General features: G+C 39.4%; 1 long non-coding RNA gene across 1 annotated transcript; it reads left to right on the top strand.

Moving 5' to 3' along the window:
- Positions 1 to 26643, top strand: LOC122847216. The gene is made up of 6 exons (XR_006373352.1): positions 1 to 150; positions 415 to 459; positions 1712 to 1875; positions 2147 to 2272; positions 6256 to 6473; positions 26562 to 26643. It is a non-coding gene; the product is annotated as an uncharacterized LOC122847216 (long non-coding RNA).
- The last annotated feature ends 121 nt before the right edge of the window (positions 26644 to 26764 follow it).

Genomic DNA, 26764 nt, shown 5'->3' with positions numbered 1-26764 from the left:
TATGAAGCCATCACTGGATGCTATGGCGAGTTAGCATGGCCACCGATGACGGCAGATAAACATCTTTTTTTCCTGAAGCGGCAAGATGTTTCTTCGCCATTAGTACATTGAGCAGGACATACACCAGACTCACAGAAGCTGGAATAGATGGTGGGTATTGCATGTATTGTTTATCATTTAAAATAAAAATAAAAATTTTGACTCTTGATAAATTTCAGTTTATGTTAGCTAAAAAACAAAACTGACATTATTAACGCAAACATTATTTTTACTATTTTCTCCACTGTTTGTTCCACAAGACCATCAAAAAAAATATAAGTAGGTTATACTTATATTCTGAGAGGTGCTTTTTAGACTCTTATCAAAATGAAAGTATTCCGTAAAACTGAAACGAAATACTTTTTTCACGTCAAGCGTCACATGATCAACAACCGGACGTTACCACTGGCGGAAGAAGTGGTGAGCATGTTTTCTAATGGCTTATTGGTGAACAAATTTGTAATTTTCATTGTTTTATTTAATGGAAACACCACCATTGCGAAGTTGGGGCGAGGGGGTTGTCGCAGTTATTTCCGTTGCAGTTTGCGCACAGCTGTAATGGAAACGCTAGCTAATGGCTGTTGAAATGTAGCCTCTGTCAAGTCAGAACTGATCAGAAATCTCGCTCCAGTCAACACCACAGGCGTAGGAAGCGCCGAGCTGCTATTAGATATTTTTGGGAAACCGTTTCGAAGTTGCTTCTCCTTTAGACAGAACCATTTCCTTCGCGCTTCGCGAAGACGGCCGAGCTTCGTTTGCACAAGTGAAACACAACGCCGAGGGCGGGCCGTGTTTCCGTCAGCCGGTGTTTGGGATTCATCGGCGGGACTCGTTCCGTGCGGCGGACTATCACCGCGCTCCACGCTGCTCTTATCTAACTAACTGATAAATAAGACAGTCTGTCACAACGATAACAAGGTCAACTCAATAGGCTGACCAACAGCAACGTGTCGCCCAAAGCGGCGCGCGGTCACATCTGATGCCTGCGCTGACCTCCATGCTAATGAACAGAAACAGAGAGAGGGAGAGAGCGAGGAGGAGAAAGGAGCGAGCGAATGAATATGAATGGAAAGCAAATCTATGAGAAACACACACCTCCTTTAAATAACCCCCCCTCCCCTCGCTCCCTCCCTCCGCTGCCTTTCCTCGTGCTCCCGCCCTCCCCCCTCCGCGCTGTTATATTTTATTCTCCAACGCGTGGTGAATTTAATAAATATATGCAAATGTGTGCTGTGGAACATGACGAGTGTAAATCAGGCGAGGATGTTCTTTGAGCGCTGCCGAGATTGAGGCTGAGAGCTGACCCTGGGTTAATCATTTTTCACTTCCCTATCGCATTCAATTCTGCAGCCGCCGCGCGTGCGTGTGTGTACATACGTGCCGCTGCGCGGAACGCGGCACGCGTATGCGTGCGCGCGCGCGCGTTTGCATCTGCCGGCAACAGACAATGCATTTTAAACTTTGTATACATAATTAAGATCATATTTGGTTTCAAATTTATGCATAAAGAGGAAAAAGAAAAAAAAAACAGACATTCATACTTTAGGAAAATATTAAATCTGACTCTTGGCATTTCTCAAGTTTGCTATGGATTTATTTCCTTGGAAGTGTATTTGCACATTCGAATTGAAGTGACTGCGGGTCTCTCAAACTGCGCTTTGTTATTCTAAAGGGTTTAATGTAGCCATGAGAGGTCAGGGGATCTAACAGCGTTGAGTGAGCGCTCCCGCGAAGGCCTGTGAAGAAGCGTGCTCCGTCACTGCCACTGAGGCGCACATCCTCACTGCAGGAAACTATCTCAACTTGTAACGCCACTCCCCGACTGCTCCATTACAGGTTTATTTCAATCTTCTTTTTGTTGTTGTTGTTGTTTTTCTGCCCTGCGGCTAGATTAATCGTTTGAAACAAACAGCGCGGCGCCAGCGCGTTATCCGCAATCAAACCAGGTGTTTGGTGTGTAATTACTCATGGTGACAAAAACCGTCCCTCTCGTCCCCCACCAAAAAAAATTCCTACACCTCTTCCTGGGTGGTTCGACTTACCTTTTTCATGTGGAGATTTGTTTGTTTTAGCGCCGAGAAGCTAATCGTTTTGTCTTTCAATGCAGGACTTTGCACAGTTGCTCTGAAGAGCTGCAGGGGGGATTACATGACTGACGTTTTTATGAGATGAAGCTAACCACAACTGCTGGAGACAGTGGTGGAAAAATAGCAAACCTGCAATCAGGAAACTAGTAAGACACAGTATATTGAAATAGTATTATTATCAGAAGGTGAGTAGCATCCCATTGCAAAAACGTTTGGTTTAAAGGGACAGTAGTATGTTTCCAGCAACATAGTGTCATTTTGTAGCACAAACAAGTAGCTATGTTACATTCCGATGCTATAAATGCTGTCTACATCAAATATAAAATTGGGCCTCTGTCTCTTTAAGAAACTCCTGCTCTTTCTGAAACTCCGCCTTCAGGAAGTCATCACACCATGGCTCCTCTGTTAATCCTTTAACAAAGTTTTTACCAGCGTTGCACTGATAAGAAGAATAACTAATGGCAAGTCTCCACTTTAGATGTGTTTTTTTTTTTTTTTTACTTAAAACTTTAAAGTTTGAATGTGAAACAGAGAAGAAAGTTTCACAACATTGTTAGCGCAAACAATGCCTTAAGATTTGATTGACTTTCATCGCCACAGCCTGACCAGTTGCATTTACAGTAATGAAAAGCCTAATGCGCGCTTTTACCTCACTGCTTCCGTCTCGCTTAGCAAATTGGATCACATTCATTTGAAGCAACCAAATTGGCAACGCAACAACACAGAACAGAGACGAGCATGCCCAAAAGAAAATGAGACAAATTAACAAATCCTCTTTATCTTCTTTACAACCGTGTCAACAGATAAAGATTTAACGTTGTGCTTCCCTCGCTCCGGTACCGGTGTGGCTCCGGGTGATAGAGTTCTTCTGCTGCCGTCGAACGCTCCGCTCCTCGCCGCCGCCCGTGTCACAGAGCGTCCTTGGACGAGAGACGCCGCGATCAGCGGGCGACTGCAGGAGAGAGAGCTCTGCATAGATGCAGAAACACATGTAGAGTGGGAAGAAGAGCGGAGCGATTGACATTGTGGAGAAAAAAGCCTAGATGAAAAAGAGGATGCAAAATGGCTAATAATTTACAATAAATATTTCGTCTCAACGTCTTGAAACCATTTGATATTTATGTTTCTCTTTCCCAAATGGGGACTGACGATCCAATCCGATCTCCCATGTCCCCTTTCACCAGTTGACCCAATTTCCTGTGATTTTATGTCAATTTTGTGACACGTCTTATCCAATAGGATTGCAATATATTTTATTATAATTGTTGGTTTAACAAGGTTATTTAATACTGAATATAAAGTAACCTTTTTGTTGTAGTAGGCTTAGACTGGTATGAGATTCCTGAGTGAAAAATTGAGTTTATACATAGATTTTCTGAAAGTTAATTGTTATTATTCAGAGCAGAACAATAATACTTATTCGCACCGCTACTAGTATAGTGTAAGGTATTTATTATGCCACTTATAGGCAATGAGGTATATGTCATTTGGAAATAAGCAAATAAGCAAAAATATAGACACTAACTTAATTAGTAGTTGTTTTCAAAATTCTTGCTGGGTAGATCATCATATTGTTGAGATTTTGCTCCTTATAGAGCAACAATAGGTCTACAGAGAACACTCACAATCCTGATTTTCTGAAGTTGTTTAGATCTGGGATCAGGAAAAAGGCAGCTAAAATCTCTGCAGACCCCACATATGCTGGACACAAGCTGATCAGACTTTCCCAGAAAGTTTCTCTACTGAGTGCTCACACCAGTACCGTGTATTTATGCTAATTCATCCGTGTCTTCCCCTTTGTCAAAATAAGGTCTGTTTAGATATTCCCAGAAAAATCTTTTGTTTGTGTGTTCCTTCCTATATATTTATGTTTAAAATGTTTTCATTGAGCGCACAAACCTCCTGTTTGTGTGCACAAGCTTGTCGATCAACGCTGACTCTGACAGCGACAAGACGTCAGTTGGCTGACTTGTTTGTCGAAATGCACATTAGCTGGCCTGCAAACAAAAAAAAAAGTGCTACATGTAGCTTGTGAACTAACATAATAATAATAAAAGTGATAGACCTGCAGATACCTTCAGATTTTCCCCGATTTAGTTTGAAACACATCAATCAATCTTGTCTAATTGTATTTGCGTTGCGCCTGCTGCACATCATAAAAACACAAAAACGAACAATTTGAGTCATTACACTTTTCCAAGTGCCGCCATCACACACCAAAAATGTCGGTTAGTGTTTCGTTTATTGTGGTTCAAATAAGAAATTATATATAATTTCAACATGAATAAATATTTATTGAGAAATAAATAACAAACATTTGCTCTACGGCCAATTAGCTTCTTCAGAGCAAACTGAGGGAAAAGTCTGACATAGATGCTCCTAGGTGAGATTTACCTAAATAGCTCGCACATGAATACTCACTCCATTGTTGTGTTCATTATGTTTTTACCTCCCTGAATCCTCTGAGACACGTTTTACCGCTGCAACAAAAGAAGAATGATGACGGCTGTGCTTTATAAGGAAATCGAGAGCTTTTATTGTTTTCAGCTGAAATGGTACGGTAATCTCTCCACGGCCAATAAAACCAGACCCGATAGCCTGGTTAAAGCGTCTGGGAAGACTTTTAGGAAGGACTCCGACCCAAGTCTTTGGGCTTTTATGACAGGCAGATGCTGGGACAGACAGCCTGTGTCATGCTGCGTTCAGACCGTTCCCTCTTTACAGATTTTCAGCCTCTTCCCTCAGGCCAAAGGTAAAAAAAAAAAAAAAAAAAGCATCTGCGAGGAAAAAAACCAATAGAGATGGAGCCTCTTTTATAGCTGCTGCTATTGTAATGCTTAATAACATGAAGCCATAAGTGTTTTTTCTCTGTGTTATTGTACATTACACCTTGCTGATGCCGCATGATCACGCTCAGGCGTTTCTGGGTTTGTGTTCCAGTGAATGGAAATGCTGTAAATCTATTTCCCCAGTGGGGAAAGTAAAATGACCTTCCCTGATTGACGTTCAGTGACATTTGATGTGACCTGGTCAGCGGGACGTTCTCCTTTATGACTGCAGCACTGTTTCGATTTCAACAGCTGGATTAGCAAGTAACCATACTTTTCCAGGAATACTTGCTAAAACAACTTTCTCCTGTGAGAATCAGCTTAAAATAAAATTGTTAATGTAAAAATGGATGCATAAAGTGTTTTTGAGGGGCTAATTTTACAACCCAAACTGTTTTTCAGTAGAGTGCTTATTACAGTCAGCTGACGTGGCAGCAGGTTGGGGAGGGGCAGCTCTCCATTATGCATTCCTTAGTGAAAACTCCAGGAATCTCATGACAAGGAGCCGTCACAGAGGGACAGAAAATGTTTGCTGATCTGAAACCTTAGTTTTGAAGCTGATAAACCTCGATGCCAGTAATTGAACAAGGGCTTGTTAGTGATAGGGGTGGAACAGTACATGTATGACATGACTTAATAAACTGTGATTTACCACTATAGCACTATAATTACTATGTTACCAACTGGCACTACTTGACAATCTTTAATAAAAAATATTCATTGTGAGTAACTCACGTTTTTGTTTCTTTTCCCATCCTTCTGTCGGTTTTAGCAGCTCAACCACAGTCCATTCAGCTGATCCAAACGTATTTTTACTGTCCTGTCCTTCTTTCCTGTAACATAATAGCTGACCACACGTTGCTTCTTAGGAGCTCTTTGTAATAATGATGTTGTGCAAACTAATCATGCTATGACGGCTGAAACACGGTTTATCACGCAGCTCTTCTGGAGCTGTAAAAACACCAAACTGCAGGCCGTCCCATCTTCTTCATCGTTTGACATGATTGGATCAACTCACACTTGACAAATCCTGAATATAGCCGAAATTGTGCAAACTCAAAATTTACACTAGCACATTAAACATGGTTAATGGTCCTTCTTTAAGGCGAAACTCTTGTTGTAACACTGATCTACGTGAGTTGAACACTGAGCATCTCCATATCTCGCTTTATCACCTCCAGTAGGCCGTGAGTTTAGAGGCAATTAGCTTCCCTGTGTTAGATTTAGGTTTTTAGCAGCTAATAACTTCTGCTTTTATGAGATAACTCACAAGTAATGTTTATTCTTTGTCTTCTTTATAGGGGACTTCTGTTAATTTGTTGAGTGTGCATCCGGTGACAAATGGGAAGTAACCGAAAGCGGCTATCTTACTGATGCAACCACCAGCAAAGCGTTCTTAGCATCTCCACGTTTTGACCCTACGATCCAACTGCTGTAAGCAGAATACGGGCCGATCACTAAACGCAACGTCAGCTGCAGATCCGCAGGAGACCGTCCATGGTTCCTACGTTCTAACAAGGTGAGAAAATGGTCTTCTGTGCTTTAAACGCTGCGACTAAAGAGGAAAACACACAATTTTTAGCCCACGCACACTGAAAAACATGCATATTTTAACTGACTTTAAGAAATTACTAAAGATTATTTGTTACAGCTGATTTTGTTAGTCTTGCTCACGCTGTAATTCTGATTTGAATAATTAATTATGAAATCAAAGTTATATCTTGGCCACCTCTGGAAAAATGCTGGTCACTTTTTGTCATGTGGACCAAAATTGTTGAGTCTAAAGTCATTATGGGCCAGACAAAACAAAAAAAAATCAAGTAAATAAAGTAGACCGATATATATATTTTTTCCACTAAAACAAAACTTTTTTAGTAAACTTTTTTTTTTTTTTCACTCCAAAACTTAACAAGGATTTTCTTATGTTGTGTTACACAAATAGCAACAATTTTTCTAAATCTTCTAGACTTGGTTGAAAACATTTTCTCAGTAACAAGAACAGGACTTGGAGTCACTTTCTTTCAAAACTCTTGCTGATACTTAGCCAACTTTAATCACTAAATTAAAATCTGATTTGTGTGTTAAAAAAGTTTGGTTAAAAAAAAGATACTTTGTGTCGCATTTAGCATTTTTCATTGCAAGAAAATTGTGACAGCAATTATTGTACCTTGATTAAAAATAGAAAGTTTAATAAACAATCTTGCGTCATTCTTGAACTGCAGTGGGGGGCCAACAAATCCCAGGCCCTCGAATGTCCTTTGGACACCCCTGTGATAGTCGTGGTGATAAATGGATGACCCAATAGATAAATTTATACATATAGTCAGTTTTTTTTTGTGTGTTTTTGTTTTTCTAGTTACAGCAGCCTAAAATATTTGATCACACCACCCCTATGTTTAATGTTTTAATCAGAAATGATTTAAAATGTCCTGCTGGCTCTTTGCTGTTGCTGCCATTGCATCTCATCAATGTCTGAGGATTTCAACCTTGATCTTTAAATATTTTGTTTGTGTTTTTTTTTTTTTTTTTTATCTAAAACTGATTCAGACTGGGTGTTGTGGGGACAGGAATTAGCTGACTCTATTTTTAAGCAGACCTACTCATCGCCCACTCAACGCTCTTTTTGTTGAAAAGAATGAAAAGTGCTAAAATAGCACTAATAATTAACATCATAGTAATACAGCAGTAGTGTGACGTTGTGTTTCAGAGGACAAAAAACAAGAAGCTGGCGATATACACTTACATTTTTGCTGTAAACTTTTATTTTACCACCATGATATCATGAAAAGATTGAGCTTTATGCAAAGCTTTATGACTCCAGAGGAAGTGGCCAAAGTACGTTGCTAGATAGAGTTTCTAACTTTGTCCTTTGTCTTACTTTTGCAAGTCATGTTTTAAAAGCGGTCGCGACGAGAGCAGAGGAGGAATAAAGAGGTTAAAGCTTTAATTAGATACCTCTTTCACAATCTCAAATGCTTTTTTTTTTTTTTTTTTTTTTTCTAAAGAAAATCAGAGCTGGACTCTTTAAAGGGATATTCATACATTCAATCTGCTCAAGTGTTTGTCTGGAAAAATATTAATATACAAATAGAAGCTTCAGGTATTAATTAAAAGAGTTGTTGCTTTTGTGTATGTCTGTAATCTATTAGTTACAAAAAGTCTGAACAGATTTATTTCCATGCAGTATACGTACATTATGGTGTGATACAAAATATATTCAGCAGATAGAAGCGAAAATAATCTTTAGATGTTCAGTAAATAACGTCTACTTAATGAGAACTCATATAAAATATAGATATAGATAGATATATATCTATCTATCTAACTATATATATATATATATATATATATATATATATATATATATATATATATATATATATATATATATATCTCACAATTTTCACATACGTTTTGGTAAATTATTAACTTTTGATTAAATCTCAGGATACTTATTTTGAGTGCAGATACGATCCACGGATCATTAATAATAAGAAATTAACTAAAGCAAAACTTTATATTGATTATTACTGAAGCGTATATCTTCTGTTTTTAATGTGTGTGTTGTTGTCATGTCACCGCAGATCCTGACGATGCGTTTTCTTCCATTGTTTAATATATTCAAAACGTTTTTCCAGAGATGTGTTGGGGGTTTTTTTCATTCCCGTACAGTCGTACACCTCTCAAGAGTCGTCATAATTATTTAAAAATACTCGACTGTTGGAGTGTTGGAAATTTTGTGTCTAAATTTGAAAACATTTGAAACACAGAAATGTCCATGTCTTTTCTCGAAGATTTCTGCAATTTATTTTAAAATTTGTGAGGGTTTTTTTTTTTTTTTCCAAGCAACTTTTGGACGTTTCAAACTCAGAAGTTTTCTCTAGAACATTTCTGAGATTAATCTGAAAATTTGTCCATTTTTTTCTAGCAAATCTTTTGACTTTTCAAATGAAACATCTGAGCTTTTTCTAGAAAATTTCTCAGATTAATCTCAAAATTTCAATTTTTTTTCTAGCAAAGTTCCTTTTATTGTTGAAAACTCAGAAATTTACAATTTTCTTCTCGAACATTTCTGAATTTTTTTATTGATTTTTTTTCTTCCTATCCACAGCGGCCCTAACACGCCGTGGTAGAGCTGCGCCTTTCTATTCAATGTGAGTCTGTGCCACACGCAGCGACAACGTATGAATTTAAAGCTTTTGTGCCGCATCTTTACGAACGGTGCTGTAAATGACAAAAATCCCGCAGGTGGAATTTGAGGTGTGAAAAGACGGGCTTTGTTGGCTGCGCTCGAGTTGTCGGCGTAGTTTCTGTCGGGAGCAGAGATCACTTTGTGATTTTGCTGCTGATAAATTCCTTCGTTTGCTTTTCAAAGCAGAAGAATGTGTCTCCTAATCAAGCAGAACCTCCATGTTCTGAGATCTTGGCTCTTTTTGCTTAGCTCTTTTTTTTTTCAGGCTTTAAAAGTTTTTGCTGAGTTACCGAAAGGAGCAAATTTTTTGGGGAAAAGTCCTCCGAATATAAACTTAACCGACAACCTAAATGTTTGTTTTCTTGACAAAAATTTATCGGCAACGATTTCTATTCAGCATATTTTTTGGATTATGTTGCGAAAACGTGTTGTGCGAGTTCTCTCTGCTTCCTCCCACTGTCCAGAAACCTGACTGCTAGTTGGTCTCTCTAAATTGTCCTTAGATATGACGGGTGTGTGTATTAATGGTTGTTTGTCGTGTGTGTTTCCGGCTGCATTTCCATTATTCATAACTGCGCAATTTGACGTTTCAAAAAATAAATTTGCTTAATGGAAACACAGCGAATAGTTTTCCGAGAAAAAGTTTTACCGCTGGGATGAGAAGGGTTGTTTTAGTCGTATCTAAATTGGTTTAGTTCGTAAATATGGAATGGAAACATTTTTTTTTTTGTCACACGAGTCACATGATCAACAACCAGGAAGAAGAAAACAAGAAGAAGTATCTGGAGGATGATATATTTTTTAACGACTTACCTCATGAGCAAACGTATTCACATGGGATTTAATCAAGTTTCTCGTTTTAAACACAGCAGTTACAAAATTTCACGATTAGCTTTGCTCACCTTTGACATGGAAACGCAGCTTCTGCAGCAAGCGCATTAGCTAGTTGGTCCAATTCTATGAAGAGTGTTCACACATTTCTGTATGCATTTGAACTATATTAGAAAGAAGTATAACATACAGTAATCCTGTCAGAATTTCAAACCCCCACCTTAAGTGGAGCGTACCAATGCTATGCTAGCTACTGAAATATGTTTACTGTTTGGTTTTCTTGTCAATACGTTTAAGAGTGTAAGAATAAAAAATAACTGTTCTCACATTTTTTCAAATTTCTCTAAATACTGCTAGCAAGGCAGCTTTGGTTTAAGCTAGCTAGCATGGTGTTAGCAACCTTCACTGGAGGCTCGACGACTGAGGCGCTCACTGAATCAGACACTTTGTTCAGAGTTGTGTCTTTCACCTGGGAAAGCTGTACGTTGATTATAGCACAACCTTTTAGGTGTGAACAGTGTTTGTCACCAGGACATAAAGAACAGCCGTCACGTCACAGTAAAGCTGATTGTTTGTTGTTGTTTTTTTCCCCCTTATCTGCTTGTAGGATTCCCACTACTTAAAAGAAAACAAATACCATGAATACATTTAGATTCAAAGTATTGGGATCAGTCTTTTCATTGTTTCTGGTGTAAAAATGGTGATTGTCTTTTTCATCATCAGTTATCTTTACAAATACATCCAGTGGAAAACAGCTTGTGAATCAATTAACAGCCTCACAAACTGATGACATTTTTAAATTCACTCATTATTTGGTTGGAGATTCCAGGGAACCGTGTATGTGGAGTAAAGAGTTGTTCTGGACAGCAAGGATGCTTTGAAGGGACATAGAAGAAAGCTGTTCTTGTGGGTGAAAGGTCAAATGTGACGTTCTCGTGTTTCGCTGCGTTATTCATTCAATAAATAACATTCAGATTTATTGTCAATCTAGAGAATTCATCGTTAGATCACTAGTTCACGAATTAATCATTTGTGTTCTAAGCAAAAAAAAAAAAAGATCAAAACACGGACAATAAAATAGTGGCTCCCCAAATCTAATTAGTAACCTTTGACCTGACATGGGAACCGCTATGACTTACTGACTTCACATGGCGTCTTTAATGAACTTAGTTTTACTTTGAAATAATATAATGAACTTTGATGTTACAGACAAGAAAAGACGAGCTGTGCATCGTAACCTCTGACCTCTCATACAGTGACCTCTGTTAAGTTCAGTATGTACAAGTGAAAACAGCAGCAGGGTGAAAGAAATGCTCTCTCAATAAAAGGAGCCACGTTGTCAGTGGAGAAACATGATTAGATGGATGTATTTTAAATTGCTTAAAATTTCAACTTTAGCTCTTCCTGATGACCATTATTTAGTAATATTTTAATGTTTTGCACTGGAAGACTTTTCTGCATGTTTTTTTGTGATTATTTCATGAATCTATACTTACTTATGCTAACAATACAAGTTTATCCAAGTAAATTAGTGTTATAATAACCACGGTGAGACGAAAACCTATTCAGTAACTTATTTAACTCCGTTTTCTGTAACGCTGGATTTGGAGACTCAAGACTTTCTGAAGGCCCAAATAAGACAAAGGGTATTTCTGTTATTATGTCATTTATTGTGAACTTTGACCTGCTGACGAAGTTTAGCACAAGTACCCAGGAATACCTGCTAGCACTTTTCTCTGTTGTCTGATTTATTTATCCAGGACACATTTTTATTAGTAAAGCTGTTCGTCGGCAGGCTTTGTGTTTTTCCTCGCCGTAAATCGTTTTTGTCACGTTTATTGTAGTGATGCCGTTTGTTTTCCTCGGCCTGAGACTAATCCTCGCCCTCCTTGAGGCGAGTGTGTCACCTGTGAAAACACTCCAGGAAATCCTCCGGAGCCCCTGTGCACGGGCTCGCTCTCGGCGCCTCCGCTCCTCTCCGGCATTGATTGGCGGATTCGTCGCCACGGGCTTCTCCGCTCCGCTCCTTTCAAACGATTGCGCTTCTAATCAAACATAATTTACTCACTATCTGAGCGCTCGCCGCAGCCCCGCTCACCCGCTCACCCTCACCCGTCCTCACCCCCCCCCCTCCCTCACCCCCACCGACCCCCAGTAGCCTGTAGCCCAGGGCCTGTTGCCAAGGCAACTGGCATCTAATTTCTGAAGTGTCAGTTTGCATTATTGTCTTCACGCTTTCCAGCAATAACCTCTCTCCTCTTTCTCTCTCTGGCCTGTTTGTCTGTCGTTTCTGTGCAAACACACACCGATACTCATACATGCAGCAGACACACATACACACACACGCGCACGCATGCACACACACACACACACACACACACACATACATACTTTCTCTCTCCCTGCTTGTTCTGTGCCTCCTCTGTGGCCTCTTGCACTTTATCCTTTAGATATTTTTTTTTTCAGAGCCGTCTCCTTGAATTCCTTCTCTTTCACACACACAATGCAACCCAAACAAAACATCATGCATAGAATATGTGCTGCGACTGCAGAAGAAAACCCACACCAAACATTACACTGGCTCTGAGTCTGAACAAATCCAGAGAAAGAACAGCTGGAAAACGAGGCGCCGCCGCTGCACATGTGCATACAACGCAATAATAATAATAATAATAGAAACGTGTTCAGGTGGGAGGTAAGAATGGATTATAATAAATAAACATCAACAAAGACTGCAAACTGCAATGTTTATGTATAGATTTATTCACAGTAACACACTTATTTGTGATTTTGTGCTAATTAATCGCTGTTTAATGTAATTTAAAAAATAAGTTAAGCAAAAAATAATAATTTTCAAACCTCGTTACTGATGAAGACAACAGAAATGGGCGTCTTTGTTAAGTTTGGCTCAGACGTAACGAAGATGAGATGAGACTCTTAAGTTGATACTCGTCAGTTCTTACAAGCTTAAAATTCACACAAAATTGTCATGTGAATTTTAAGTTGACTTTTAAAATGTCGCAAAAAAACAAAACAAAGAAAATGCAAATTGGGTGTGTCTCCATCTTGGACACATAAAGCATAATTTCGTCAGATATTAATGTTACGTAGGGCTGCAACAAACAGGAAGCAGAGATTGTGTATCTATCAGAACTTAGTCAGCAAATGTGTTTCCATCTCATTTTTTCGCACATTATCTCTTTTCCAGAAAAGCCGAGAACCACCTCAAGCAAGTGTCAAACGTCTTGGCAGTTGTTTCGAGTTTCGGCGTTTCCGTCAACCTTTTTGTAACGCCATGCTTCAAAATTTGCACCAAAAAAAAAAAAAAAAAACATTGATAAAAGTAAAAAACGGAAATCACTTCAATGATGCGGCTTTTTGAAGCTTTATTTGGAATCTCTAAACACGCCTCCAAACAAAAGTCTGCACCTGTTTCATTATATTCAGTCAGTAAAGGGAAAAAAAAAAAAAAAGAGGTGAACTTCCAATTTTTGGTTTAAAAAAACAAAAACTGGCAGGAAAAGAAAGAGGAGCTCAGGTGGGTGCTTGAAGACAGTGAGGTGATGCCACAAAGTGAGCAGCGGACTCATAAAACAGTTATGTTAAGTGGAGCGTTTTTGAAGGTCTTAAGTGAGTGCTACCTGTGATCACATTCTTATTAGAAACTGAGAACATTGTGAAGTGTCTCTAGTCGCCTCAGTCTGAGGATGTGCGTGAACGTGTGAGAGCGCTGATGTCGGAAAAAGGGGGGGGGGAAAAATTTAAAAAATACCGTTTGCCAGTCTGGATGTAGGCAGCAGACAGCCGCAGAAAGACGAGGCAGGAGTGGAAACTTTAAAATCACTACGACGTGTTGGAGGAGACTGTGGAGAGTGAATCTGTTGTTTTGGCAACTGAGTGAAACAAGTCTTAGGCTGTGAACTTTATTGTTCAGTTCATCCGGAGAAACAAAATGGCGCAAATATGAGCTATGTCACCTTGTAGCACCAAGGACGTAGCATATTTATCTGAGCCTAAGACCTAGCATAGAGTGTAAGTGTTATTATAAACATTACTGAAGATTTTCTGACCTGCCAAGTCAAAAACAAGGAGACAAAGTAAAAATACAAATGAGCAAATCTCTGTTCTGGCACAGTTTGCTGCTTTAAAACTGAAACGTTATGCATGTATTCATAAAAAGAAAAAAAAAGTACATTTATAAAAATACTTCTGATATAAATTAAAGTCAGCAGAGAGAAAAAGCCTCCAATTCAGAGGTCGGTGCTATTTGTAGCATAGCAGGGCTGCAACTAACAATTACTTTCATAATCAGTTAATCTATCAATTATCCTGACGATTAATTTATGAATTGTTTAAAAGAAATAGCACATTCTACCGATATTTAATTTAACTACTTAAACGGTTTTTATACAATACTAGAAATACATTAAAAGAGATTGCTATGAGATTTTATTGTCTAAAATCCAATCTCATAGCAATCCCTTAGTAAATCTGAACAGAGTGAAACTAAAATTAGTTCCCCTTGATAAGTTCTGGCTAAAACCAATCTACAAAGGTGTTTTATCTTAAATGCAAAATGTATATATATATTTGTATAGTTGTGGCTTAAATGGATTTCTAAATTAGTAACCCGATTAATCATGATCAATCCCAACATTAAAATACGTCTTATATTAATCTGACATCCACAAGCAACAGCAAAGGACAATCTGAAGAGACGCTGGGAGAGATTAGTTGTACATTAACAAGTCAGCCTGTCGGTGGCGCTGTTCTAGCCCAAAATAGCATCTCAATGGTGAACATGTTGCAGTGACACAGACGTCCACAACGTTAATGTGTTTGTCCACGTTTCTAAAGACGTTCCATGAATGATCAGGCATTCCTGAAGGACTTGAACGCTGAATGGGTATAAAACCACTTTGCACCAATCTGATGGTTGTATAACCCAAATAACAGATTCAAAAGAATAAATATCTTTATCGTTGAGCCCATGTGGCTTTTTATTCCGTGATTCATCAGTGAAAATGTTTTCTGATTTGAAAACGTTGTTTATTTTGTCACTATATTGTTTTGCAATGCTATTAATTAGTTACAGACCCGGAAATTAACTCAATTAAAAATGTTAAGTCCCACCATGAAAAAAAATATATATATTTTGTTTTGCGTGTCTGTTAGGATTGCACAAGTTTATATTCTGTGAAAAGAGGAAAAACTCAGATCCACTGCATGAAATGCCTCTGCTTTTTGCTCAGACGTGTCATTAGAGCTATTTGCTTTGCAAATGAGATGCAACAGAGAGCAGGTGCAGCCCAGTGCAAAATTTCCATCACCATCAGAACGATGTTAGGAGTTGTGACTCTATGCATCTTATATTGTAGTTTTTTTACACCTGGGATAAAGTTGACCCGGGCAGAAGGGTGTTAAGAATGACTGCAGTAAATTTCTCTTACGCTGTTGCGTTTATATGGTTGAAATGTTATCAATATATTTTTTTTCCCTAGTTTATTACTCAGTGGTTCAATAGTTATTCCCTGTCACCTCCATACCCATTTCCAGCACAAAGAAGGTGTGGACAATAGAGAAAGAACAAACCAAACTATTATTTTTAGCACCAATAAAGAAAAAAACTAGGAAGGTTACCTGGTGACATGGGAGCAGAAATGTAGTTACAACAACTCTGAGATCTGAATAACTTCTGGCCACAAGTTGTTGTTTTTTGTTTTTTTGTTCCTTTTTTTCCATGTCACCAGACAAGTTTTGTAAAAAAACAAACAAAACTACAGCATTAAAAAAGCTGTTTTTGTTATCAAGGACAAAAAGTGACAGTACGTAATATGAAGGAACTCTTAGACATATTTTGTAACACATAATAAGACCTTTATTTTCAACAAAATGTGTGTTAGCATAACGTTTCGAAGGCTATAGAAATATTTAAGGATTTCAGCTGTATTCAAAAATCATCTCTTCAGCGGCTTACGGATGCTTCACTGTCAGATTTGCTTTGGAGTTCTTCGGTGCGTCGGAGCTCAGCAGGGCTTGTTGTTGAGTTTTGTCAAAGAAACTAGATGTGCCGTATCTTTTTTTTTTTTTTTTTTTTCCCCCTTTCTTGATGCGATACCAGTTATCTCTGTTTGGACTTGTGAGAGGAGGTCTGCTTTATAAACTGGGACTCCAAGGCAACATTAATCTCTCTAAACAGATGTCTGGATATAAATATGCAGAATGCTCTTCGTGTCTGGATGTCTGTAAACAGCCAGTGAGGGGAAGAGAAACATGAACAGAGAAATCTACAAACCGCAAAGCCACTGACTGGTTGGGTGGGGACAATTTTCGTTTGGTGAGTTACGCCGAGGAGAACGGCGTGCAGATGAAACAGGAAGTATCCCCCAGAGAAAGAGGTGTAAAATCGTGTTTTACTGGTAAGTTATTATATTTGGTGTGTGGCTCTGGAGAGTAAAGTGCGTTTTTACAACTCGTTGCATAATATTGGTCAACGGATGTCTGTAGAAATGAACGTGCTTTTTGCTATTTGATTTGCAACTTTTCAAGCATGGTGGAGTGTTTGACTGGGATAAGACAATAGCTGCATTTCCATTGACCGTATAATTGCTCACTTTGACGTTTTAAAAATAAATTGGCATAACGGAAATGGAAAATTTCTCAACTACAAAGTTTGGTGGAAGGGATGAGGTGGGTTTTTTTTTTGGCCGTGTCAAAATGGATTCATTTTGCAAATAAAACAGTTGTTTCATCACACGAGTCACGTGATCAACAACCGGATGTGGCAACAGGCGCAAAACCGTGAAGAAGACGACAGGAAGTCGCGAGAGGATCGTGGAGCGACTTTCCTTTCTTTCTTTTTTTAACGACTTGTCGTGTGAACAAACTTATTAACGTGTGATTTTAATCGCGTTTCTTATTTAATTGAAACACAGCGATTGCGAAATTGTGTTGTTGTTTTTTTATACCAGCGGAGTATTGATAAAGTTTTGCTCACTTCTACAGCAAAAATGCAGCCACTGTTAGAGAATAAAGGGTTTTTCTTTTCCTTTCTGACGTTCACAAAGGGTAAATATGATTTCAGTCCATAGTCTAACAATAAAAAGCTCTTAAATGCCTAATTTCTGACTATGCATCTGAATGTGGAATATGGGTGTTCTTAATAAATATCGACTTTTTTTCATGTCATTTATACCTACAATAAAAAATTATTCAAACTCCTGGCAGATTCAGGCTCAAAGTATTTTCTTTTTATTTGACCAACACTTTTGTTCTGAGAACTGTGTGAGTAATATTAAGATGACTGTATTTTTAAAAATACATTTAAGTGAAAAGATTTCTCCCCCCAACAGTTGAAAGTGTTTACCTTTTCACAAATGCTCGCTTTTTGTTTTGTAAGAGAAATGGACTTATTGATTAAATGAAAATAATTTTCCTAAATCTGTGAGATACTAACGATTCTGTAAGTAACTTTGTTTCTTTTGAATTATTCAGGTTCACACTATTTTTCATGATCTTTGGTTGTGTTCAGATCTCCGCAGTATTTAATCTCCTTGGTTTCAGTCGCTCTTTGTTGGATTCTTAAACTCTTCCTGTCGAATGACTTTGAGCGGATTTTCCAAAGGCGGAGTTTCAGGAAGAGCAGGAGCTTCTTAAAGAGACAGGCTTGATTTGAAGGTGAAAATTATGAAGCCGTACAAGTTGCTCTACGTCATTTCTCCCAGGAATAAACTGATATCTAAACATATTTGGTCAATAATTTGTGGAAAATGCGAATCGCCCAACGTTTGAGTCCAGTCGGTCTCCGCAGACAGGTGCTTTTTTTTTTTTTCCCCCTCTCTCGTATTTGCCCACCTTTTTACCTTCACGTCTCTGAACAATCTGAGCGTTACCACGTGCCCGTCTCTTCAAACCACATCCGGGTTTGAAGAGACGTCGCCCCTGTCCAGGCCATCAAGTCCACAGTGCAGGGCTGAGCCGTAAGAGGCCTCCCAGGACCTGGAAGGTTAATATTTGAAGGAGCGATGGCTCATAAATATGAGCAAAGGGACTTTTAATTAAATAAGCACTTCTTAAATATCCTCCTGAGCCCGCTGCTTTTGTTTAAAGATGAGTGATCGACCGCTATCTCTCCGGGCAGGACCATTAGTTTCGCCACTCCCCGACATACTCCAGCCGTCCCCACTGTCTCTCTATTTTTCCAGATCTGTCAACATCTCTCCTCCCTTTCTCTCTCAATTCCCCTTCCTGCTCTCATACCTCTCGCTCTCCTTCCTTCCCCGCCCCGTCTTCCCAGCCCCCTCCCTCCTTTTGCGTGCGCCTGCTGTCAGCTCCCTTTTCCCTTTTCTGTTTTCATCAGTCCACGTCCCTGAGCCTCTCTCAGGAGGCCCATATTTCTCCGAGCTCGTGACAAGGTAATGAGGCCATGCTAAATCCTGCCACGCCCTGGAGCTACATCAGAAGGCGGGGGGGAGGGGGGTCGTTTCCCGCCTGGCCTGGCCCGGACCCTGACTGCCTGCCTGCCCGGCTGAATGTCTGCTTTGGGTTTAGCATGTCAGCACCTGCTCTGCGAAGAAAACTTTTCTTTTTTTAATCTCCAAAACTGTGAAAAGTAACACAAAAAAAACTTGAGAAAGTTCTCAGGATGAAATAACTTTTTTTATTATTATTATTTTTATTATTCCTCTCTCTCTCTTTCGTTCCCTTCTTCTTCCTCCGGAGCTTTAGTGCAGCAGCAGCCTGCCACGGTCTGCTGATTTCTAGCTGGAAGATGGGGATCGGCAGGGGAGCTCAGTCTGGCTGTGGGCAGCTGAGCCACACACACACACACACACACACACACACCTGCACACACACTCACAAAGAAGCAGGTATGCAAGGCCGCTCTGGGTGTAAATGTGTCTTAACTCTTGTACCGTGTCATTCTTTACATTTCTTTCCGAGCGGGTTATCCTTGTGCTTGCATGAAAGACGGAAATCTTCATATACCGGCATAAACTACATCTAGAGGCAGCAGGAGAGTTCCTCGTGTGTGTGTGTATTGTTCTGCTGTGCATTGAAGCTTCCCGTGTTTGACCATGACGTTCTTCCTCAATAGAGTCTATCAAGAACCTGTGAAGTTTATTAATATCTGTAGCAGCGAGGTACAAGACGAGCATACTGTATTTCACACCATCACTTAATGAAAAGCAGGGAGAATCCTACAAATGTTAATGATACACTTAAAAAAACACAATAAATGAATATAGAAATATAATCTTGCTATTTGGGGGAGATACTGGAGGGTTTGCAGTGAAGCAAATACTGTTGCTGTAACTTTTTATATCACTGTTGGTTCAACATTGTAGTTTAGACCTGGAGGGGACATTTTAGTGATGCAAATGTAGCAAGTGATACATTTGTAACACAGTTGTAAGCATTAAAATTGTTACAAATGCAACAGATGTATCGCTTATTACATTTGTATCACATTGAAAGAATGTTAGCGGATAAAACAGGTTTTGTACAATTCAATTTAACAAAGAGGATATGCGTTGGGTTATCCAGAAGTCTTCTTTTAAACAATCGGTCAGCATAGTTCAACAGAGCAACGCCACTAGCTAAACACTTTTAAAGATTATGTTGATTTACACGACTACTAGGATGTTAGGGGGGTTTAGAGCCCTTTAAAATGCAGATCAATCAATCAATCAATCAAGTTTTTATTTGCATAGCAACAAGGCATCTCAAAGTGCTTTACATCATAAAAACACAAAGTCATAGAGCACACAGTCAACAACATTACGTTTTGCACATCAGATCATTGATTAAAGTTTCATGATTAGGTTTCAAAAGCATCTCTGAACAGCTGGGTTTTTACTCTAGATTTGAAGGAACTCCGTGTTTCGGCTGTCTTGCAGTTTGCTGGAAGTTTGTTCCAGATTTGAGGTGCATAGAAGTTGAATGTTGCTTCTCCTCGTTTGGTTCTGAACTTATTTGAAGAAACGAGGAGCAAGAGCTATGAAATTGTAGGCGTACGGACGGCACACGCTCGGTTTTCCAATATTTGGCTTCGTTACCTCTGAACCGTACAGCTCCGGTTACAACCGCAGTCTTCCCGACGTGCACGCGCTTTCCATGTTGCCTTCATACTTTGCCTGTTTTTACTAACGCCCAGTGTGGCTCTGTTTAAGCCTCCGGCTCTAATGTGTCACCAAGTACTCTGTGTGTATGTATTCTGTAAATTTCTGGTAAGACCCTTTTGATTCACCATACACAGGTACTGAACAAATGTCTTAAACCTGAATACATATTTATGCGGAACTAACAGACAGAATTTTATGTTCCCGCTAACGCCATCTTTAAAAGGGGACACCAAAACATCAAAAAATACATATATATAAAAAATGCGAGGTATGCGGACTCCCTGTCACTAAAGTATGATATTTGGGAACTTTATGGTTTCCCATGGAGCTATAGTGACACAAGAGGCTCAGATTATTCAACCGAATCGGTTTGTTGACCCGGATTAACGGACTCACCAGAAAGCACTGCTGACTCAGATGATTCGGCTGACTGGCTCCCACTTGCTTTGTGTGCCGACTTTGACAATACGAGAGTCTTTCAAAGGGTGGTGCTTTACAAAAACCGGGCAAAAACAAGCACACGTCCAATCTAGAAGAAGAGATCGGCTGTTTTCCCTTCTGGGTGTTGATGTGGGATTATTCAGGACACACTCTAAGGATGGCGGATGGTAAAGGTTGCCATTTTAGTCCTTGCTTCTGAAGATGAGCTCAAATCTAGACCTAGCCCAGCTAAGAACCTCCAAACAGATGAGTTGAGTTGGAACGGACGATGGTTGAGAAGAGGCATTGAAAAGACGGGGTGTGGGGGGAAATTACTCGTTGGAATATGAATGTAGTTTTTGTGTCCTTTTTTTTGTCCCTGAGAGAAATAATGATCCACATTAGGATCTCCTCACCGTAAAACTTCCAAACTCATGATACAAAAATCTACAAACATACACAGAAGGACCCAGCGGGTGAGTGCAGATGATGAAATTCATTTCACACAAGATTTCTCGTTAACAGTAGCGAAGACCGAGGTATAAATTAGGCACAAACAGGAATGTCACAGGTTTTTTAGAGCCTGGACAAGTTTTTGTCACCTCTGAAACACTTGGACCACACTTATGAAACGCCAGTCCTGCAGGGAGATAGTCCTGTAACTTTCAGATGTGTCCCAGGTCGAACACGTGGATCTGATTGCAATGTCACTAACGATACCCTGTAGAATCTAACTGCACGATGAAGAGCTAATTCCTCCTTTTGATTCAGGTGTGTTGGACACCTACCAGTTACAGAACGCTGCGAGAAACTGAGATTATTTCGAACACAGTTTGAGATTTATGAAACCTTTATGTTTCACAAGATATAGTTTTACTTTATTTCCTAGACTGTGTAACTGTGGGGACAAAGTGTTGCTTTTACAAATGTGTGTAGCTGATAAGCATCTCAAAAGCACTAAAAACGTGCGACGCACGTTTAGAGGCCTTGAGTCCTCGATGCGGCCGTCGTGGGTTCGATTCCCGGACCCGGCGATATTTGCCTCATGTCTTCTCTCTTTTCCTGTCAGCTGACTTTCATATAAGGAACACTGGAGCCCACAAGAGACCCCCTAGAGGGATAAAAAAAAAAATTGTTTTTGAATTTGAATGAAAAACCTGAATCTTTTCAATGTTTCTGGCTTCAAGTAAGAAATACATAAAAACCAAACCATGCAGCCTAATCAAAACTGAACTGAATTATTCTCTGTCAAGAAAAAATACTAACAATTTTGAGATTAATCTCAGGAATTTTCTAGGGGAAAAAAATAGAAAATGTTTGACTTTTAAAACTCACAAATTTCCATTGTTTTCTGACAATCTAAAAATTGTTGCAAGTTCTCGACTTTTCAAGCTTAGAAATTTCCAAGTTTTTCTTGTAGGAAATTTCTGAACATAGTCTAGTTTTTGGGCAGAAATCTTCTCCTCTTTTTTTTTCTATCTACAACGGCCCTAACTCGCCGTCGCAGCAAACAAATTAAGACAGAAGCGGCGTAAGCTCCTCTGTCCTGTGACAGACCGCGAACCGCCGCGTGTTCATTAGCACCTATTGATCCACGTGTTTACCAAACACTCTTAATGATAGCTGTGAAAACTGGAGCAGCAAACAGACAGATTGACGCGGGCCGATCCGCGTGCGGGACGGAGCCGAAGGCAGGAGGCGAGGCGATGGCGTGATAATGGAGGCGGTGGAGAGGAAACACTTGGAGAGGATATAGAGACGATGGTCAGGGCTCGCGAGTATTGGACGGCGAGGTAAGGCGAAGTAGGTGAATGGAGGAGTGGGATTGTGTGAGGAGGAGGAGGAGAGAGTGTGAAGTCGGGGCGAAGGAGAGTAGAGGAGGGGGGGGCAGCCATATTAAAAATGCAGCAGTGGGGAGCAGGCCGGGGATTCACAGTAATTAGATGACAAAACGGCAGCGGGCTGGAGATGAGAGAGAGGGGTCACACACAATGCCACTGCCGCCGGGTAATTTGTAAGTGTCAATCACTAGCCTGCCAGGGGAAAAGCGAAAGAGAGAGAGGGTGAGGAGAGGTAGGAGGAGGGGTGAAGGAGGGATGCAGGCAGAGGTAGTGGGAGTGAGACTTAGTATGAGGGTGCAGGCGAGGCCGAGAGAGACAGGTGGAGAGGAGCTGGGGATTTTTTAATACAAGAAATAAAAAGCAATTCGGAAGGAGTCAGGAGAAAGAAAGTGAAAATTTAAAGACAGAGACTGAAAATGTGAGAGCAGGTATGGAGATGGAGATCCAGGTTTTATGATTTGGTGTGGAATATATTTTATAAATGTTCCTGGTATATTTTCTGGCTTGTCAGTGCTTCGAGAGTGACATTTCTCACGTTCGTTTTTTTTTTTTTTTTCGCCCCCAAATCAAAACATGTCCAGGTGTTGCATCACATGAACCCGTCACGCGTGATCAGCGACGCTGTAAAGGGTCTGCATCTGCAAGGTGGTCACATTTTCCATCAAAGAGAGGAAAAAGGGCTGCAAAGTCGTCATACTTATTTCAATAAGAATACACTGACAATAAAAACGTAGCAAAGTGCTGATGAATCCTGAAGAGGAAACAGCAGCTAGTTCTGGATATTTGTGTTGACGACATCGGAAGAGGTGCAGGAATCAATACATTTTGTAGAGTTGATGCATGCTTTGACTCATTTTTAAGAAATATTGAGCCAGAACAGCATCCGGCCTTACATATTTAAATCAACTTTGACGAATGAGTTATGGATAGTCCAACATTTTGATGGAATCCATGAAGTGTTTTTCAAACAATTACTTATTGACCCCCGTTAATGCATCAAAACATAAGTCCGTAACCTCTGGTTGTTTTTACAATGTACATATTAAACTGCATCATTGTGCTGCTACTGCCACCTGATGCTCTTGTAACTTTGTTTAACCAGATGATTCACAGATCAAAGCTGATCAAGTGAAATTGTCTGATTTTGATCGCTGGTCAATTGTTGCGTTACTAAAGTTACTAAAAATTATTAAACAAGGGAAAAATAATGAGTAGAACTAATGTTACATCATCAGCAATGGCAACACATAAAACGACGTTTTTGCTTTTATTTAAAGGGACAGTATCATGTAAAATTGACTTTTTTGTGAGTCAGTTTTGTTCCCTCATCAAAAACATTCCTCAAGTGTTGATTATAATCTGTTTAAACAAGCAGATTATAATCTTGAGGTTTTCATGCTTGTTTGAGAAATCCTTTAATCTCCCGTTGCAACGCAAAACGCCTGGGTGTACCTAGCCCTGCCTTCGATACCACGCCGCTCCTTCAGACTAGCCAGCAGCCATTAGCAAACTCCTGGTGGTACTGCGCATCAATTGAGCTCCTTAAACAAACTGGGTCTCAGTGAAACGCTGTAAAAACTTTGCTAAAGGGTTAATAGAGGAGCCAAGTTGTGATGACTTCCTGAAGGTGGAGTTTCAGACAGAGCAGGAGTTTCTTAAAGAGACAGATGCCCAATTTCAAGGTGTTAAATATCGAAATAAAATTTCTTTTAAGTCATATTTGATACGAAAAGTATTTTTTATAACATAAAAACATGAAGGTAATAAGGTTACTTGATTGTGCTATAAAATGTCATTATGCTCCTGGAAAACACATAATAAAACATAATAAAACACATAATAAAACATAATAAAACACATAATAAAACATAATAAAACACATAGTACTGCCCCTTTAAAACAGAAAAGCAAGGATTATTCACACAGTGGCAAAAATGATACAACAGATTATAGTTCTAATCATGTGTTTATATTTATTTATTGCTATTTTGTTACATACGAAGTGAACACTAATAGTCTTTATTTCGTATGAATTGTGTTTACTAGCTAAATAAACACAATTCATAATATATATTAGATATTATTTTAACTACATGACACTTTTTTGCTGGCACATTGTCATCTTCGTTCTTTGCCAGTTGTTACTGTACCAACCTTCTACCTTTTGGTGACAATGTTTCAGCCACAATCTTTCAGTTTAATTACGTTGATAAGTATTTTCTTAAATAATACAAAATACTCAAATGACATGCATTGTTCAATTGGATATTGTTTTCTGGAGATTCTACCCCTGACTTCCAGTCATTTTTGATTCCTGATTTTCATTTAGGCCGGTTGAATATAATGATAGATGATGATCTCAAATGATCGTCATACCAAAGTAAATATGGATTAATGGCAGATATTATTTACTTGAGTCATATATAACATGAAATTTAAAAGAAAAATGACGTTACAAAATGCATTCAAGGTACAGGAAAGTCCTGCATTTATTTGTTGAAATATACAAGCCAGTGTATTGACATATTAAGCCACCTGTACACCCTGTACCCCTTCAGATAAATGAAACGATCTCTATTATTTAGTACCTGAAGTCATCGATGATTCATTTTGGTGCACCTGGATAACCAGGACGCAACGACCTTCCTCTGTGAACTCTCCAACGGGGACACGTTCGCCGAAACGAAGGCGAACAAGGAAACGGGATTAACCTCTACGGCATTGGCCATTTATGTAAATATTCGTCATGTTATAGGCTAATTGTGTGGCTTTTTTGTTGCACGGTATGACGGACGGTTGAAAGTCTGTGTGTGCGCGCGAGCGACAGGCCTTTCTTTCTTTTCACAGCGGGTACAATGGGGGGCAGTAGTTGGCATCCAGCCAGAGAGTGAGGATCCAACACAATGAGCAAGAGACGGCCGAGGGTTGCACGGCTAACCCGTGTTTCCTGTGCACGCAGATGCGGCAGCATACATCCGTACAAGCATGCACGTGGAGGAAGTTGAAGGCACGTCTTTACACATGCAAAATGCTCATGGCGGTGCGGCATTGTGCGCAGGAGGCAGGGCAGTGACAGGACATGACACGACAAACCTGACATATAAAGGAATCCTCCAGGGTGGGTTAGCGGAGAGGGGAGGGGCCGCTGTCCTGCAGGACCGCTGGCCTCTTTATCTCCAGCCGTCCTCACATCTGGACAAGCATTTACATGCCTACGTGTGTGTACCAGAGAACCTGCACACTTTAAACGGCAACCCCATGCAAAAGTCTACGTTTTTCAGCTATTTTAAATCGACAAAGTCTCGGCACATTCTTAAAATAATGACCCAAGTAATTTTTTTGTACCCCTTTTTTTTTAAATGATTTGAAAACTCAACTCATTTCTTTCCAAAAGATGTTTTAGACAAAAAAAAAAAAAAAAAGAAAAATTATTTGGCAAGAAATCACTTAAGTTATTATTTTAGGAAGGTGACGATATTACAAATCAAGAAATTTGTGGGGGGAAAAACTGGCTTATTTTTCTTGTCCGTCATTAAATTAAACTAGAACATTTGTTCTCGTTTTATTTTGGGTTATTGGAGTAAAAGGAGGCTGAATCCCAGAACACAACACAGATTTCTTCTTCTTTTTTTTTTAAATGCATATGCCTTTTAGGGAATTTTCATAATTACTTTTGTTGGTTTACCTGGTAAAAACTCAGTGAAACGCATTGAGGTTAGTGGCGGTAACGTGACAAAGTGAGAGAAAAAATAAAAAATAAAAAAAGATCAATAGGGGTGTGAATACTTTTTCACAGCCGTTCCTGTTCCTGTGCTTCACTCGGTCTGCATCTCGGCGAGCAAACAGGTTGTCCTCACGTAGAAAAAATCAATTAAAACTCAACCAGTTTCAAAGTTCATCCACTGCAAAGGTTCATTAATTAAATCAGCATGAATAAAGGCAATTAAAGCATTCACAGCTGAAATACAGAGAATAGAAAAATTCATTAAAATCTAACTGAGATAAAGATAGACCAGTAACCAGTGTCTGTGCCGTAATGAAAAGGAGTTTTGATCACTCCAACACACACGCTAAAAAGAAAACTCCTTTGGAAGTCTCTCAATTGGGAAGTGATTAAACTCCTTTTCCTTGTTTATACTTTAGTCAATAATTGGCAGCTTATAATCAACAGTTGAATTATTGTTACTTCTGCTTACCAGAGCTCTTCCAGAGGTAACAATGAAGCCTGAAAGGACATCATGCCGAGACAGCCAGCTGGGGAACACTGGGATGTTGTGTCCATCAAGTTACCGCTAAAAAATAATAAAAAAAAAGGATTAACTAAGGACATTTTTTGTACTTTTATCCTCATCAACAGCTTATGAGAGAGGTTGTTTGATTTGTTTATTTTCTCATCCACAGC

The sequence above is a fragment of the Gambusia affinis genome, linkage group LG17, assembly GCF_019740435.1.
Source record: "Gambusia affinis linkage group LG17, SWU_Gaff_1.0, whole genome shotgun sequence".
In the NCBI taxonomy this organism is placed as follows: Eukaryota; Metazoa; Chordata; class Actinopteri; order Cyprinodontiformes; family Poeciliidae; genus Gambusia; species Gambusia affinis.
Note: the sequence above shows the minus strand (reverse complement) of the source record. Positions and strands in the feature narration are given on the sequence as shown.